We start from the raw sequence: 16,437 nt of genomic DNA, 5'->3' as shown, positions 1-16,437 counted from the left end.
GATATTCAGATCATTTCCATTATTTTATGCCTACAAATAATAGCTTGATAAATAAACTTGTGCATGTGTTTTTTGTTTGTTTTCGAGGGCTAGCTTCAGGATAAATTTCTGGGGGCCAGATTGCTGGATCAAAGGGTAAATGTTGCACAGATAATTTTTTAGATATTGCCATATTTTCCTCCAAACGGATTAGAATATTTAAGTTCTATGAGCAATGAATGTGCCTGCGTTACAGGCTGACTTTTATGCTCGCAAAATTCATATGTTAAAATCCTAACACCTAGTACTTCAGAATGTGACTATATTTGGAGATAAAGCCTTTAAAGGGATGATTAAGTTAAAATGAGGCCATTAAGATAAACCCTAATCCAATCTGACTGGTGTCATAAGATGTGGGTGCATAGAGAAAAGACCATGTGAAGATACAATGAGAAGGCAGGCATCTACCAGCCAAGGAGAGAGACCACAGAAGAAATCAAACCTGCCAACAACTTGGTCTTGGACCCCTAGCCTCCAGAACTATGCGAAAATAAATTTCTGTGTTTAAGTCACTCATCGTGGTATTTTGTTGTTGCAGCCATAGGAAGCTAATACGGCTTGTTTCTCCACAGTCTCACTAACACTGTATTTCTAAACTTGTGAATTTTTTCCTCTTTGATATAAGAGTAGAGTTTTAATCAACATTAATTTTATTATGAGTGGAGTTGAGCATATTTTCATGTGTCTAAGAATCATTTTCCTATATATTTCTGAAAATTGGTGATCTTTGATTTATAGCTCAATTTTTAAAAATACTTTATATAATAGATAATCATTTATCTCTGATACATCATGTTGCAAATATTTTCTCCCAGTCAGATATTTTTCTTTTGATTTTGCTTGTTCTTTGCCATGTAATCCTTTTTTAATTTCATGTAGTAGAATTTATCAATCTTTTCTTTTTGCATTTGGATTTGGAGTCACATTCTGTAAACATTTTCCCACACTCAAGTTACAAAAACTTTCATTCATGTTTTCTTCTAGTACTTGTAAGGCTTTTTTATTTTGTATTTTTACATTTCTATCTCTCATTCTTTTAGAGTTTATGGTATATAGTATAAGGTATGAACCCAGTTTTATCTTTTCCCAAATGGCTATCAGCTATTCCAACACCATTTATTAAAAAGTGCATCTCATCTCCAGTGATTTGAAGTACCATTATTTATTGGATAATACATTTTTGTTCACACTTGAATTTATTTCTGGAATTTCTGTTTTGTTTTTCTGGTCTTTCTATTCACGTGCCAATACCACACTGCGTTAACCATCGAGTATTATAGTATGTTTTAAGATCATGCAAAATCATTCTCCCTCATTGATCCCCCTTCTCCCCTGCCCAAGGTTTCCTAGATATTCTTGTGTGTTTATTTTTCAACATGAATTTATCTCCAGAAAGAAAAAAAAACAAAAGCTTGATAGCATTTTCCTTGCAATTTATTATTTATTATTTCCTTGCAACTTTTTATTATTTATTATTTCCTTGCAACTTTTATTATTTATTATTTATTATTTCCTTGCAACTTATATATTAACAAGAAAAAATGGCATCTGAATGATGTTGAGTAGGTCTCTCCAAGAACAACAGGTGCCTTTTTACTTCCTCAAGTCTATTTTGTCTTTTGATAGCTTTTTAAAATTTTACTCATTTGGATTTTGCATATTCCTTTTTAAGTTCCACCATTTTGTTGCAATTACGAGTTTCTCCTCTGATATCGTATCTTGTTTCAGCTATTTTTTTGTATGTATGAAGGCTATTGATTTTTATAATTTTATATTTTACTCATACTGAATTCCTTACCTAATTTCCATTTGTTTAATCACCAATTCTTGGACTTTAAAGCTTCACTGTTATTTCACCTACATATACAGAGAGTTTTTCCTCTCAAATTCTTATTCCTTGATCTAACGGCTCCAATACAATGTTAAATAGCAATGAAGATAGAAGGCATCTTCAGTTTATTTCTAGTCTTAGCAGAAATGTCTTTCATGCATCCCCATTAAATAAAATGCTAAGTTTAGGACATATATATGTACTTATCTACATATATACAGGAATTATACATATATGTATGAATGGATATATATGTAAATGTAAATCGTGTAAAGAAAGTATCCATCAGTTCCTATTTTACTGAGTGCCTTTTTCAGGAATGCATGCTAAATATTGGTGAAGGTCTATCAAATGAAGATAATCTTTAATTTTTATCTTTAAAACTATTAATAAAGTGAATTATATTAATGGATTTCTTCATATCAAAACTCCTTGCATTCCTGAAATTTAGTATCTAAGTTTTATTTTATTAAGGTGGTTTTGGATTTTTTTTCACTAGGGTTTTATTTAATTTTTGCATCTATATTTATAAGGGAGATTTGTCTGTAGTTTTCTATAAGATACATTATTATCATCATTATTATTATTATTAACTTATTAGGTTTAGGTATCAACATTCCACTTACTTCTTTAAAAGAATTTGGAAGTTTACCTTCATTTTCTATACTCCGGAACAATTTACGGAACATTGAGATTATTCGATCTTTGAAGGTTTGTAGAATTCCCCCGTGCAACCATCTGGTGCTGGTGTTTCTATATGGAATAATTTGTTGATAAATTTCTCCATCTTTTTCTACCCTGGAGAATAGTCTGTTTAAGCTTTCTATATTAAATGGGGTCTGTTTTGATAAATTACATTTTCATAGAGAATATTTCATAGTTTTCAAGTGTATTTGTATAGTTTTATAAAATAGTTCACTTATATTTTCATCTTTACAATGGTTATTTCACTGTTTTTATTTTGTATGTTTGTGCTTTGCCTTTTTTTTCCAGTAGTTACCTACTGGTATGTCTAGTTTACCTTTTTTCCCAAAACAAGCAGCATTTTGATTCATTTATTAGTTCTATGTTTTTACTGTTTTCTACCATGTTAATTTCTTCTTCTGTCTGTATTATTTCCTTCTTTTAGATTTACTTTTTGATTTTTCTATATTTTTGAGTTGGAAATTAAATGTGTTTAATTATTTTTTATTAATTTAAGTATTTAAAACCATGGATTCTCCTCAGATCATTGCTTTAATTGTATCTCATTAATTCCAATATGCAGATTTTTCATTCTAATTATTGTTTTACCAATTCTGCAATTTCAATTGATACATCTCCTTTCAGTCAATAGTAGCTTACTAGAGAGTTGTTGCTGTTGTTGAATTTCCAGGTAAAATAACTTTTCTAAATTTTGTTATTCATTTCTACTTCGTGGCACTAAGACTTTCTTTGTGACCCAATATGTGGTCAATTTTTGTAAACATTCTATTTGTGCTTTAAGAAGAAGTTATATTATCTATATTATCAAGGTTTGAGATTTGATATATAGCCATAATACCTACCTTATTGTGTTAATTAGATCTTTATACCCTTATTTGTTTATTTACATTTTTCTGAAATATCTTTGTTAGTCCCTTTACTCTTAGCCTTTCTAAGCTATTTTGTTATAAGTGTGTCTTTTATGTATCTCATAGAATTGTTTTTTGCTATGATTCAATTTGAACATATTTGAATGAGTGTTACACAATATATTAATAAATTGTGATATAACTAATTTATTAGCATGACTGATGTACTTATATTTTATGTAAGATCGACTATGTGTATTATGTGTTTTTCCTCTATGCGGCTAGTTTTCCATGTCCCATTTTATATTTCTTTTGGTACTTAGGAAGGTTGGTATTTTATCATAGTGGTTACCTTTTTACTAATATCTATCATAATACCCTTAATCCTCTTTTTTTCCCTTTTTTTCTTTTTTATTCTTTCTCTTTTTTTATTTTTTATTTTTTTAGGCGAGGCAACCCTTGGTTGATCTCACAGATTGCAAGGACCTTGTCAGTTTACAATCCCTTATTTTTTAATTTTTACGCCTACAGCACCTGGTTTTCCTAGGTGGTCTCCCATCTAAGTACTAACCAGGCCCAACTCTGCTTAGCTTCTGAGATCAGACAGGATGGGGCTTGTTCAGGGTGGCATGGCCTTAGACCCCTTTTTTCTTATTTACCCTTCTACTTACAGTTTTTTTCTGCTTTAAATGATATCATTCACTCTCGCCCATTATCTATGCAACAATGCATTATTTAAGTATTATCACAACATATCACAATTCTACTCTTCCTCCATCCTTGTTTTAGGTATGAATTTACACTGACGTATATACAAAATTCACTCTAAGTCCATTTGCAGAAGTTTCTCACTCCTGGTCCTATCTTGGTTGAATAATGTTAGCCCTCTAGTAGACCCCTCACAGAGAATAGTGTTCTCTGAGTTTTCACACACAGAAAACAGCCTCTCACAGTCTTGACCCATGGAGATGAGCACATCAACATAAAAAAAACAATTTGAATAACACCTTTTTAGTTTCTTGAAAAGGCAACTCTATTGTTCTCTTATTTTATACGAAGTATGATGTTTACTTGATTTTCTTTTCTATGTAAGTGATTTGGTCTCTTGTTCTAGAGACCTAGAAAATTGTTTTTTCTTCTTTAAAGTCTAATATTTTCCTATTGTATGTCATGTAGTTCACCATTCCATGTTTATTTTCCCAGGAACCTGTGGTACCTTTAAAGATTCAGATTCAAGTCTTCTTGTAATTTTAGAAATTTGTCTTAAGTTAGAGTTTGAAATACTAATTATTTTCATTTTAATACTAATCTTTTTCAGACTCCTCAAAGCCTATCTTCTACTAATTATTTTCTCTCTGATCTTTTTTGCTTTGTTCCTTATTTAATTTTTATCTTCTGGTGTCTTTTCATGATTGTTCTCAATGTCTCTTATATTTTCAGTCAAATTTATTGTTCTATGAGTGTCTCGTAATTTAGACTTTATTTCTAAGATGACTTTGTCTTATTCTTTTATTTCTTTCCTGAGTGAATTCAACATTTACTTCACATTTTTCATGGCTTTTTGTCTATTTCTGTTCTAACTTTGGAACTCTTCACTTAAATTTTTGTTTCATATTTTCAAATACTTGTTTTAGGACATTTGATTTAGTTTGCATGTTAAAGTTTTCTTCTGCTTCATGCTTGATGTTGATAGGAACATTTGCATCTGCTGAAATGTTTGGATTCTCATATTTTGTTTTCCTAGTGGCTTTGTATGGATATTGTCTGCCATTTTCTGTTCATTTTTAAGTGTTTAGATATACAATTGTATGTAGGCACAATTATGGCATTTGGGTGACTGACAATGTTTCTTAGTTCAAGAGCACCCTCTTCTGTTGGTTTAGAAAAGTGTAATTTCTTTCATTGATGGCAGAAGAGTGGTATATTTTCTGATTTTTGAGATTCACTTTTATTTGGTGGACCACTCTCACTTTCGTATTTTCCTTCACTAACAAGCTTCCAAAAGCACTCCTGCCATGTAGCTTCCTCTCCTCTAGAAGTGATGCCTTTCCCACACTGCTAGCCCCTTCCCCATGCACTGTCAAGCTGTTCCATTCAATTCCCCAGAACCCAGTGTTTTCAACTACCTCGTCTGAGTTGTTATTATTTTTCACTCAGGTGTGAACTTATTTTTCTAGGGTTATTTGATCTGTGGTTCTGCCACACCAAGGCTCCCAGATACTCCCTCTTCTCTTTTCCATGTGTCTTCTGCCTGATTCTTTGTTCTAGAATGAAGTGGTCTGGAGTGGACCCTGGTGGACGTGGCAGTTTACTCTCCCACTGTAATGTAATTTGAAGCTTGTAGTATTCTCTCCCTCTGAACTAGGTATGATGTGTGTGTTTGTGTGTATGTATGAGGGAGGTACACAAAGAAGGAAAGAAATTGGAAGTCTTTATTGACTCAGGGAATTCTTAAAATTGCTTTAACTGTAAGAAAACTAAATTTAGGATTACTAATAAAGCCTTACTAGCATTGGGTCCTTTCACCTCTAGGCCAGTTTTACCACCAACACCCTATGTGGCCTTGGACGAGTCATTTAACTTATCCAGATGCCAGTTTTCTCTTCGGGAAAGAACGTTGGTGTATTTCAACTGATATTCGATAAACTTTAGACTTCTCCATTTTTCTTACCATCTCTGGCTTTCTTTCTCATATTATGCACACAAATGAAATTTACTTGCATCTTACAACTCAGGCCTCAGCATCACAAAGAAAACTAGTCTGTGTTAACTAAGTCTTGGGAAAATTTAAATGTAAATGTGCTTCCCTGGCTGGTTTATAGAGATCTGAGGTCTCTGTTAATTCATTTTGCAGCTCTCTTGGGGATGAGGGATCAGTTGGGAGGTGCCACATGTCTGTGTTGCGGGTTTTTTTTATAAGGTCAGGATTTTCCCTTTCAAACATACACACAGTCCTCACCAAGTCCAGGGACAAGCCGCTGCCAAGACCTGCTTTCGTCTTCTCCATTTGCTTCTGGGCCCAGAATCCTGTCTTGAACCCAACTCCCACGCTATGAAATATCTCCACTCCTAGAGGAGACCGTAATTTTAAATAAACCAAAGTACAGAAGGAACAGGGGAATTGAAGGGTAAATGTGAAACGTACAAGGTCACTATAACCATTCTTGCTCAATAATGTGAATTTATGTAGTGTTCTCAGTTTTCATGTGGCCAAAATAATGATACATACTCCCCAACTCACAGTGGCTGAGACAATATGAGAAGATTTATCCCAGAGGAACCCTCCAGAGGTCATCTTGGCAACGCTCTTAACCTCATATCGAATGGCCCTCATCCATTATTAACAGATGCAAGTACTGAGTGGGTAGAGAGATCTTCCTATTCTTCAAGCTGTCAAGGTCAGGAGATGAGTCTGCCCCCTCAGTCACCTGTTCACGGGTTCCCACCACTCTGACATGCAGGAAGCCAAACAGAGATAGACTTTCTTTATCAGCATCCAATCTCCAGCCTTATTTATTCCAAAACTATATCCAACTGTCACTCATCAGCTTTCTATCTCCCTGCACCTGTGTCCGGAACACTGGCTGCAGTGGTGACAACAATAGCAGGTCAGCACAAACACACACACATGCACACATGTATGTAATGTACACACTGCTGCACACAAACACACGTGTACACACACATTCACAGACATATGCACACACATACACAGACATACACTCAATGACACATACACGCATGTACACCCATATAGTTTTGTAGAACGTCAGAGAAAAAAGGAAGATCTATTGAACAGGAACATATCCTTAGAGAAAGGATTAGGAAACCAGAGGTCAGAAAAAAGAGACTCACAAAGCCCCCTGAACACCTCAAAATATTTCAAAGCTTCCTCAGCTACTTCTATTGTGTCTACCAACCCAGTTTCATTCCAGGGGTCAGAAAGGCTCTTTCTGATTTCGTTCTGTCCAAGTCTCTCTGACTAAACTCTCTGCATAAAAAAACAGAACAACATTCAAACACGAATCTGACCCTGATTGTCCTGCTTAAAATCCTTCATTGGTTTCTCATTTCCAAGCTCAGCTAAGTTAAGGCATGTCAGTAAATAGCTACTTTACCAAGTGAAATCTGCCAAGTGTGATAAGAAGTTAAAGAAGGAACTCAGTGAAAGGGGAAGTTTCTTCCAGTTAGAGATCCAGAGAAAGTTCCACAGAGAAGGAGATATTTTACCAAGCCTTGAAGGAGACATGGTGATATAAAGGCCTTTGGGAACAATATTATAGGAAACATATTTGGAAAACAGCGAGTGATTAAAATCGTCTGTAACGAAACGTGCATATAGGGAATCAGCAGGAGATATTTGTCATCGGCGAGGTAGTCTGGGGCCATGTCAGGGAGCATCTGGAATGTCAAACTTCTTGTGATCATGAACCACCTTTTTGGCCTCAGTTCTTCCCTAAAGTCTCCAGATTTGATACCTAGAGTAGTCATCAAATACCACAAGCCTGGTAACGTTTGATGTAATGAGAGTCACAGCTTTTAGAATATGGTTGTTTGCTTGTTTAATTAGAAGAAAACAAAAATAACAAAAACTATTCCGCCTTTGGCAGTACTATGGTTAATGTGTCTCATCTAACCTCAAAGTCAGCAATTGTGGCCCCAAGTGTTTTCCTGTGCTGAAGAAATACTGACTGGCTCAGTTGCAAATGGTCATGCTGATGTTCATGTGGCATGGGAACCGCAGGGAGGTCTCTATGAAAAGATGAATAATATAAGCAATGTTAAACATTATATGCCAGTATGCAAATGGCCACCTGGCAAAAGTGCTTAAGTCCATTCATGACCTTGTCGCTAGTTTGAACTTGGAGCTATGGCTAGTTTGAAATGCGTAGGAGAGTTCTAGTATAACTTAATGGTCAATATCATCAGCTCAAGAACTAGGAAGAAAATGGCAGAATTAAAACTCAAATTCAAGTCTATCGGTGCAAATTTGGGCAGTGAAGTCACTTCTCCAATCTCTGTGTTTTTCTCTATAAAATGGAGCTACAAAGAGTAGCTACTCTTTAGAATTACTTTAAGGATTAAATATGGAAAAAAGATGAGCTCTTAGCATCATCTCTCTGGCACATAGATGAGACTCAGTAAACATTCAGTGACTGTTGTTGTGCAAATAAATATTCAATAAATGTTAGTAAAGGAAAAGGAATTCCCACAAATGTAGTCAACTGATCTTTGACATTGGAGCAAAGACAGTACAACGGAGCAAAGATAGTCTCTTCAACAAATGGTGCTGGAACAAATGGGCATCTATGCTAAAAAATGATTCCAAACACAGAACTTACAAAAATTAAGTTTTATTAACTTAATGTTTAAGTTAACAAAAATTAACTTAAAATGTATCGTAGACCTAAATGTAAAATGCAAAACTATAAAACTAGTAAATAATACAGGAAAGAACCTACATGACCTTGCATATGATGATGCCTTTTTAGACACAACACCAAAGACATAATCAATAAAAGAAATAATTGATAAGCTAGACTTCATTCCATTTAAAAACTTCTGCTCTGAAAAAGACACTGTCAAGAGAACTAGAAGAAAAGCCACAGACTTAGAGAAAATATTTGCAAAAAACATACCTGATAAGAATTGTTATCCAAAATACACAATGAAATCATAAAGCTCGGCAATAAGAAACAAACAACTTGATTTTAGAAATGGGCCAAAGACTTTAACAGATATCTCATCAAAAAAGATATACAGAATGCAAAAAGCATAGGAAAAGATGCTTCACATAATATGTCATCAAGGAAATACAAATTATGCACTATTAGAATGCCCCAAATCAGGAACGCCTAATGCTGGCGAGTATGTGGGCAACAAGAACTCTCATACATTGCTGATGGGGACGTAAAATGGTACAACCACTGTGGAAAACAGTTCGGCAATGTTTACAAAACTAAACATATTCTTACCTTATGTTCCAGCAGTCATGCTTCTTGCTATTCAAGTTGAAAACATGTCCACATGAAAACCTGTGGGGAGCCACAAGTCTTCAGGCCTCGGAAGCTTAGTTGCAAGACTAAGTGTTTGGCCTGCCTCAGACATTGTGGAATTCTACTTCCCGTAACTCTCGTCACATCCTCCCCCTGAGCACACACCCCTTAGGCTGTCAATAACCCTCACCCCCATCCCCTTAGACCCAATCGGCGTGTGACACTCCACCAGCTAAGAACCAATGTGTTTGTAACAGATACTCTTCCGCCCAGCTAGCCCCGCCTCCCTTTGTTAGCCCTGTATAAATATCCCTTCTGAAAAATTAAGTTTGAGGCTTGATCAGAATACTGTCTTGCCTCCGTCTCTTTGTGTCTCCTGTCTCGCCTTCATCCTCCACAGGTTCCTCCTCGTCCCGCGTTGTTTTGTCCCGCTGGCCGGGACAAAAACCTGTATGTTATAGTTCGCTATAAACAGATGTTTATAACAGCTTTATTCATAATTGCCAAAACTTTTAAGTAACCAAGTTGTCCTTCAGTAAGTGAATAGATGAATGAACTGTGGTACATCCAGAAAATGGAATGCTATTCAATACGAAAAATAAACGAGGTATGGAGCCATGAAAAGACATGGAGGAAACTTAAATGCATATTACTATGTGAAAGAAGCCAATCTGAAAAGGCTACACACTGTATGTATGTCCAACATATACCTATATATATGACATTCTAGAAAAGGCAAAGCTATGGAAACAATGAAAAGATCAGTGATTGCCAGGGTTGGGGGAGATGAATAGGCCGAACACAGACTTTTTAAGGTAGTGAAAACACTCTGCATGACATTATAATGATGAACATATACCTTTATACTTTTGTCCAAACTCATAGAATGTACAACACCGAAAGTGAACCCTAAGTGAACTATGGACTTTCAGTGATTATTGCAAGTTCATCCTCAGTTAAAAAAAAAAAAAAAAGTGCCATTCCAATAAGTGATAGGGGACACTATGCTTGTGTGGGGGCAGGAAATATAGGAAATCTCTATGTCTGCCTCTTAATTGTGTTGTAAACCTAAAACTGCTCTAAAAAAATTGTCTTAATTTTTTTTTTTTATGTTGGAAAGAAAGGAAAAGATGGAGGGATGGAAGAAAGGAAGGAAGAACATATAGATGATACTATTCTTCATGGCTCATTATCCCCATCAAGGGTAAGGATAGCTGTTTAGAAGAGAACAAAGCGAAACCCACAAAAGCCATTGCACGTCCTTCAGCAAACACAGGTTTAGGGGAACTGGAGAGCACTGCAGGATTCTGCTGAAGGGCCTTGGGAATAGGAGGAAAGACTTCTGTATTATGATCCAGACTCTGACACTAATCGATGTACATTTTTAGGCAAGTCACATCATTTCCCCAGTCCTCAGGTTTTTAACTTCAGAACTGCCACATTGATCTGACTGGCCTCTGAGTTCCTTTAGCTCTCTGACTGTCACCGAGTTTATGAAGTGGAAGCTGACTGTGTCTAAAGACCCTTGAAACCCAGTTTAAGTTGCTCTTGAGAAAAAGTTTGGGAACAGTCCTATAGTTGAGGCAGAAGACTGAACTAGAGAATCTAGATGGACATCCTTTCTAGCCAAAGACTCGATGCTTCCGGAAGGGTTGAGGTCATGTTTGTTGCAAGAGGTTCCAGTATAGCAAAGACCATCCACAGAGAATCGAGACTACCCCTAATGGGGTATCTCGGACAGGCATGGCCACTTTACACTCTTTCCTTCTCTTCATTCCCCACCCCCGCTCTCCCAAGTCAGACACAGACATAAAAACGACCTTAAAAATGGCTCTCCTCCTCCTTGCATTTTCAAAGCCTCCAGAGATGCCCAGAGAGCAGTTTAATGCTTTTTTTCATGGACTTAGAAAATACACTCCTGTTCTTCTCCCCTAGGTCCAGGGAAGCCTCCCATTTGGAGTTCTTATCTTCAAAACCTTGCAGGGGAGGGGAACTGGTGATTCACAATAGCTCTAGATGTGATTTAGACTCATAAATCAAGAGATTGTCTAGGAGTAAATTGCACAGAGCCTTAGGCCAGACGCAGCAGCTCCATGTTTCAACAATCTGCTCTAATCCCCTTGGCTAACAGGCTCTCCTGCTCCAGGGAACAGCAGGCAGGACTGCCTCGTGTGCAAGTCTCAACACTATAATTTCAGTCTGTTTCTAGTGGGGCTTTGGGAGACCATCCTCTCAAACTAGAGTCATTTCAAACCAATTTTTCTTCCCCCATCCAAGGAAAAACAAAAGCCAGCTCTAGCAAGTAACAGAATATTCCTAGATATATAAAACTCACCTGAAGCAAATTCTCTAGGCCTCCTGCCCCCTTCCAGGGCCTGTTATCCCCAACTAGGGGATCTTTCTGGCACCTGCTAGATGGGTCCTCAGTACTTTGACTCACGATCCCTCCCCTGACACTGGCAGCAATCTGGGGCCTGTATTTTCTAGACATGAAATGGACAAGACCGGTTGAGCTGTATTAAGTCCAGGTTACCTATAAAGACATATGCGGTGACCCTGCCCCCGTCTGAGGGCTTTCTGGTGGCTTCCTGACACCATGCTCTTTTTAAAACTGCTTAGCAAATGCTGGCTGTTCTAGGAGTCATGTGGCTTCTCAGATCTCCAGACTCAAGGGTTTGTGTCTCATTTATACTTCCTGGAAAGTGTCAGGAGCTAATTCTAAATGGACAACTGGCAGAGAAAGAGAGATGCCAAGGGCAGTGTGATCTCAGTCTCCTAGCCTCGGTCCTCGTGGTACACCCAGCACGAGGGTGTCATTGCAGAAAAGCATGCTCATTCATGGGGTTTGGTTTCTATTTAGGTGGTTCACCTGCTACTTCTGGACAGAGACTAAGGGAGCATCTGGCCTTTCTGCAATGACTGTTGCAGCCTCTGGAGGAACAAAACTGCCAGGCCAGGCCTTGCAGGACTCCCCTCTTTCCATTGTGGTGCCATCCCTAAGTGTCCTCTCTGCCCAGCTTCACGCTGACTTAATGATGAACTTCCCCATGATGAACTGTGCTGTCATCTCTGAACTGTTTGAGAAAGAGTAAAGGTTGCTAGAGCTTGGTCTACTCAGAATGAATAAGTATGGGTTGGCAGCCTTCAGCCACTGAATTCAGAGCTGTCGCAAAGTTCAAAGGTCTGATAGTCTGCATGACATCGGTGTATAGGAACATGGTAAAGGAAAGTATCTTAGCCCCTCCGGCTGCTGTAACAAAATACCACAGACTGGATGGCTTGTAAACAACAGAAATTTATTTTTCACAGTTCTACGGTCTGGAAAGATCAAGGTGTCAGCACTGTCAGGTTTCTGGTGAAAGTCCTTTTCCACAGGCACAATGACAACTTCTCATCGTGGCCTCCCATGGTAGAAGGGGTAAGGGAGCTCTCTGAGCCTCCTGTTTAAGAACAAGACTTTCATTCATGAGGGCTCCACCCCTGTGATCTAATCGCCTCCCCAAAACCAGACCTCCTAATACCATCGCTTTGGGCATTAAGATTTCGACATATAAAAAAAGAAAGTTGGCGGAGACACAAACCTTCACCACTGCAGGGGGGAGTGAAAGATGGGAGATTTGGGCCCATTATAGGAAAGACAGCTATCAAGCATACCAGAAGGCCAGATATTTTATATGCCTAGCTATTTAGTCTTTGCACTACAAAGCAGGGATCAGGCCATATCAGGACACAGGCTGAAATAGTTTCAGAGGTTTGTCCATGGTCACACCTAATGAGTAAGAGGGACAGGCTCTGACCCCAGGACAGCATGTCCCAAAGCTCATGCTCTTCTCACGACAGCAATGAAGCTGCCTCTCAGGAAAACCAGAGTGAGAAGGTGAGTTCTCAGGCCTCTGCAGCATTCAAGGGGTGTATAGTATAAAAAGGAAAGGAAAGTTCTAGACTGCGTGGGAGAGTAGATCAGAGGTTCTTCACCAGGGATGAGAACCAGGGAACATTTCACAATGTCTGGGAACATTTTCAATTGTTGCAGCTTGGGAGGTGCTACTGGCAGCTAGTAGGTACAGGCCAGAGATTCTGCTAAATATCCTACAATGCCGAGGAAAGCCTGTACTATAAAGAAACATCTGGCCCAAAAAGTCAGTATTGCTGAGGTTAAGAAACTCTAGCCTAGATGGCCTAAATGTCTCTTCAAGCCCCAGAACTAAATAAAGGGCTTTAATTTTTCCTTCTCGTGGCATAGATGGGACTCGGTTCTAAAATTCAGTGTTTCTCAAGGCCGAGCCACAGAGGAGACAAGGATACCATACCCATATTAGATCCTTTTAAAACCCTGGGTTTCTAGCATGCCAAAGGCCCCAAAGAAATTACATGAGTATTGCCTCTACCTCCTAAAGACTTGGCTGTTAAGTGCTCTCAAAAAGAGCATCCCTGAGAAAACCAGCTAGTTAAGAGATTCATTCACGGGGGAATACGAGATTCCAGAAAACTCAAGAGGGGAGGAAGGAAAGAGTGGAAATCCACCAGTTCAGTGAAAATTATTTCATTGAATGTCCAGTCAGTAAAAACTAATTCTCTGAAAGGCCGGTTGGCTGACAGCTCATTCCCAGAAAGCCAGTTCTTAGAATGACCCATTTCCCAAATGACCATTTCACTAAATTTACCAAATTCACAAGTTTTGATGGTGAGAATATTTACCCACTGAAATTTCTGTATGTAATAGGAAAATCTCTTCAGCATACTTTAATTTTTAACTGGAAATTTTTTTCCCAGGAAAGTCATTTCAAACCAATTTTTCTTCCCCCATCCAAGGAAAAACAAAAGCCAGCTCTAGCAAGTAACAGAATATTCCTAGATATATAAAACTCACCTGAAACAAATTCTCTAGGCCTCCTGCCCCCTTCCAGGGCCTGTTATCCCCAACTAGGGGATCTTTCTGGCACCTGCTAGATGGGTCCTCAGTACTTTGACTCACGATCCCTCCCCTGACACTGGCAGCAATCTGGGGCCTGTATTTTCTAGACATGAAATGGACAAGACCAGTTGAGCTGTATTAAGTCCAGGTTACCTATAAAGACATATGCGGTGACCCTGCCCCCGTCTGAGGGCTTTCTGGTGGCTTCCTGACACCATGCTCTTTTTAAAACTGCTTAGCAAATGCTGGCTGTTCTAGGAGTCATGTGGCTTCTCAGATCTCCAGACTCAAGGGTTTGTGTCTCATTTATACTTCCTGGAAAGTGTCAGGAGCTAATTCTAAATGGACAACTGGCAGAGAAAGAGAGATGCCAAGGGCAGTGTGATCTCAGTCTCCTAGCCTCGGTCCTCGTGGTACACCCAGCACGAGGGTGTCATTGCAGAAAAGCATGCTCATTCATGGGGTTTGGTTTCTATTTAGGTGGTTCACCTGCTACTTCTGGACAGAGACTAAGGGAGCATCTGGCCTTTCTGCAATGACTGTTGCAGCCTCTGGAGGAACAAAACTGCCAGGCCAGGCCTTGCAGGACTCCCCTCTTTCCATTGTGGTGCCATCCCTAAGTGTCCTCTCTGCCCAGCTTCACGCTGACTTAATGATGAACTTCCCCATGATGAACTGTGCTGTCATCTCTGAACTGTTTGAGAAAGAGTAAAGGTTGCTAGAGCTTGGTCTACTCAGAATGAATAAGTATGGGTTGGCAGCCTTCAGCCACTGAATTCAGAGCTGTCGCAAAGTTCAAAGGTCTGATAGTCTGCATGACATCGGTGTATAGGAACATGGTAAAGGAAAGTATCTTAGCCCCTCCGGCTGCTGTAACAAAATACCACAGACTGGATGGCTTGTAAACAACAGAAATTTATTTTTCACAGTTCTACGGTCTGGAAAGATCAAGGTGTCAGCACTGTCAGGTTTCTGGTGAAAGTCCTTTTCCACAGGCACAATGACAACTTCTCATCGTGGCCTCCCATGGTAGAAGGGGTAAGGGAGCTCTCTGAGCCTCCTGTTTAAGAACAAGACTTTCATTCATGAGGGCTCCACCCCTGTGATCTAATCGCCTCCCCAAAACCAGACCTCCTAATACCATCGCTTTGGGCATTAAGATTTCGACATATAAAAAAAGAAAGTTGGCGGAGACACAAACCTTCACCACTGCAGGGGGGAGTGAAAGATGGGAGATTTGGGCCCATTATAGGAAAGACAGCTATCAAGCATACCAGAAGGCCAGATATTTTATATGCCTAGCTATTTAGTCTTTGCAATACAAAGCAGGGATCAGGCCATATCAGGACACAGGCTGAAATAGTTTCAGAGGTTTGTCCATGGTCACACCTAATGAGTAAGAGGGACAGGCTCTGACCCCAGGACAGCATGTCCCAAAGCTCATGCTCTTCTCACGACAGCAATGAAGCTGCCTCTCAGGAAAACCAGAGTGAGAAGGTGAGTTCTCAGGCCTCTGCAGCATTCAAGGGGTATACAGTATAAAAAGGAAAGGGAAGTTCTAGACTGTGTGGGAGAGTAGATCAGAGGTTCTTCACCAGGGATGAGAACCAGGGAACATTTCACAATGTCTGGGAACATTTTCAATTGTTGCAGCTTTGGGAGGTGCTACTGGCAGCTAGTAGGTACAGGCCAGAGATTCTGCTAAATATCCTACAATGCCGAGGAAAGCCTGTACTATAAAGAAACATCTGGCCCAAAAAGTCAGTATTGCTGAGGTTAAGAAACTCTAGCCTAGATGGCCTAAATGTCTCTTCAAGCCCCAGAACTAAATTAAGGGCTTTAATTTTTCCTTCTCGTGGCATAGATGGGACTCGGTTCTAAAATTCAGTGTTTCTCAAGGCTGAGCCACAGAGGAGACAAGGATACCATATCCATATTAGATCCTTTTAAAACCCTGGGTTTCTAGCATGCCAAAGGCCCCAAAGAAATTACATGAGTATTGCCTCTACCTCCTAAAGACTTGGCTGTTAAGTGCTCTCAAAAAGAGCATCCCTGAGAAAACCAGCTAGTTAAGAGATTCATTCACGGGGGAATACGAGATTC

The 16,437-nt window shown here is 38.9% G+C and overlaps 1 pseudogene; it reads right to left on the bottom strand.

The window, feature by feature from the left end:
* Positions 1 to 3,945: 3,945 nt before the first annotated feature.
* On the bottom strand, positions 3,946 to 4,064 carry LOC111738751 (annotated as a pseudogene).
* Between the last annotated feature and the right edge of the window lie 12,373 nt (positions 4,065 to 16,437).

Source organism: Pteropus vampyrus, unplaced genomic scaffold (assembly GCF_000151845.1).
Source record: "Pteropus vampyrus isolate Shadow unplaced genomic scaffold, Pvam_2.0 Scaffold42, whole genome shotgun sequence".
Lineage (NCBI taxonomy): Eukaryota > Metazoa > Chordata > Mammalia > Chiroptera > Pteropodidae > Pteropus > Pteropus vampyrus.
The sequence above is the reverse complement of the archived record's forward strand: the minus strand, read 5'-3'. Positions and strand labels throughout refer to the sequence as shown.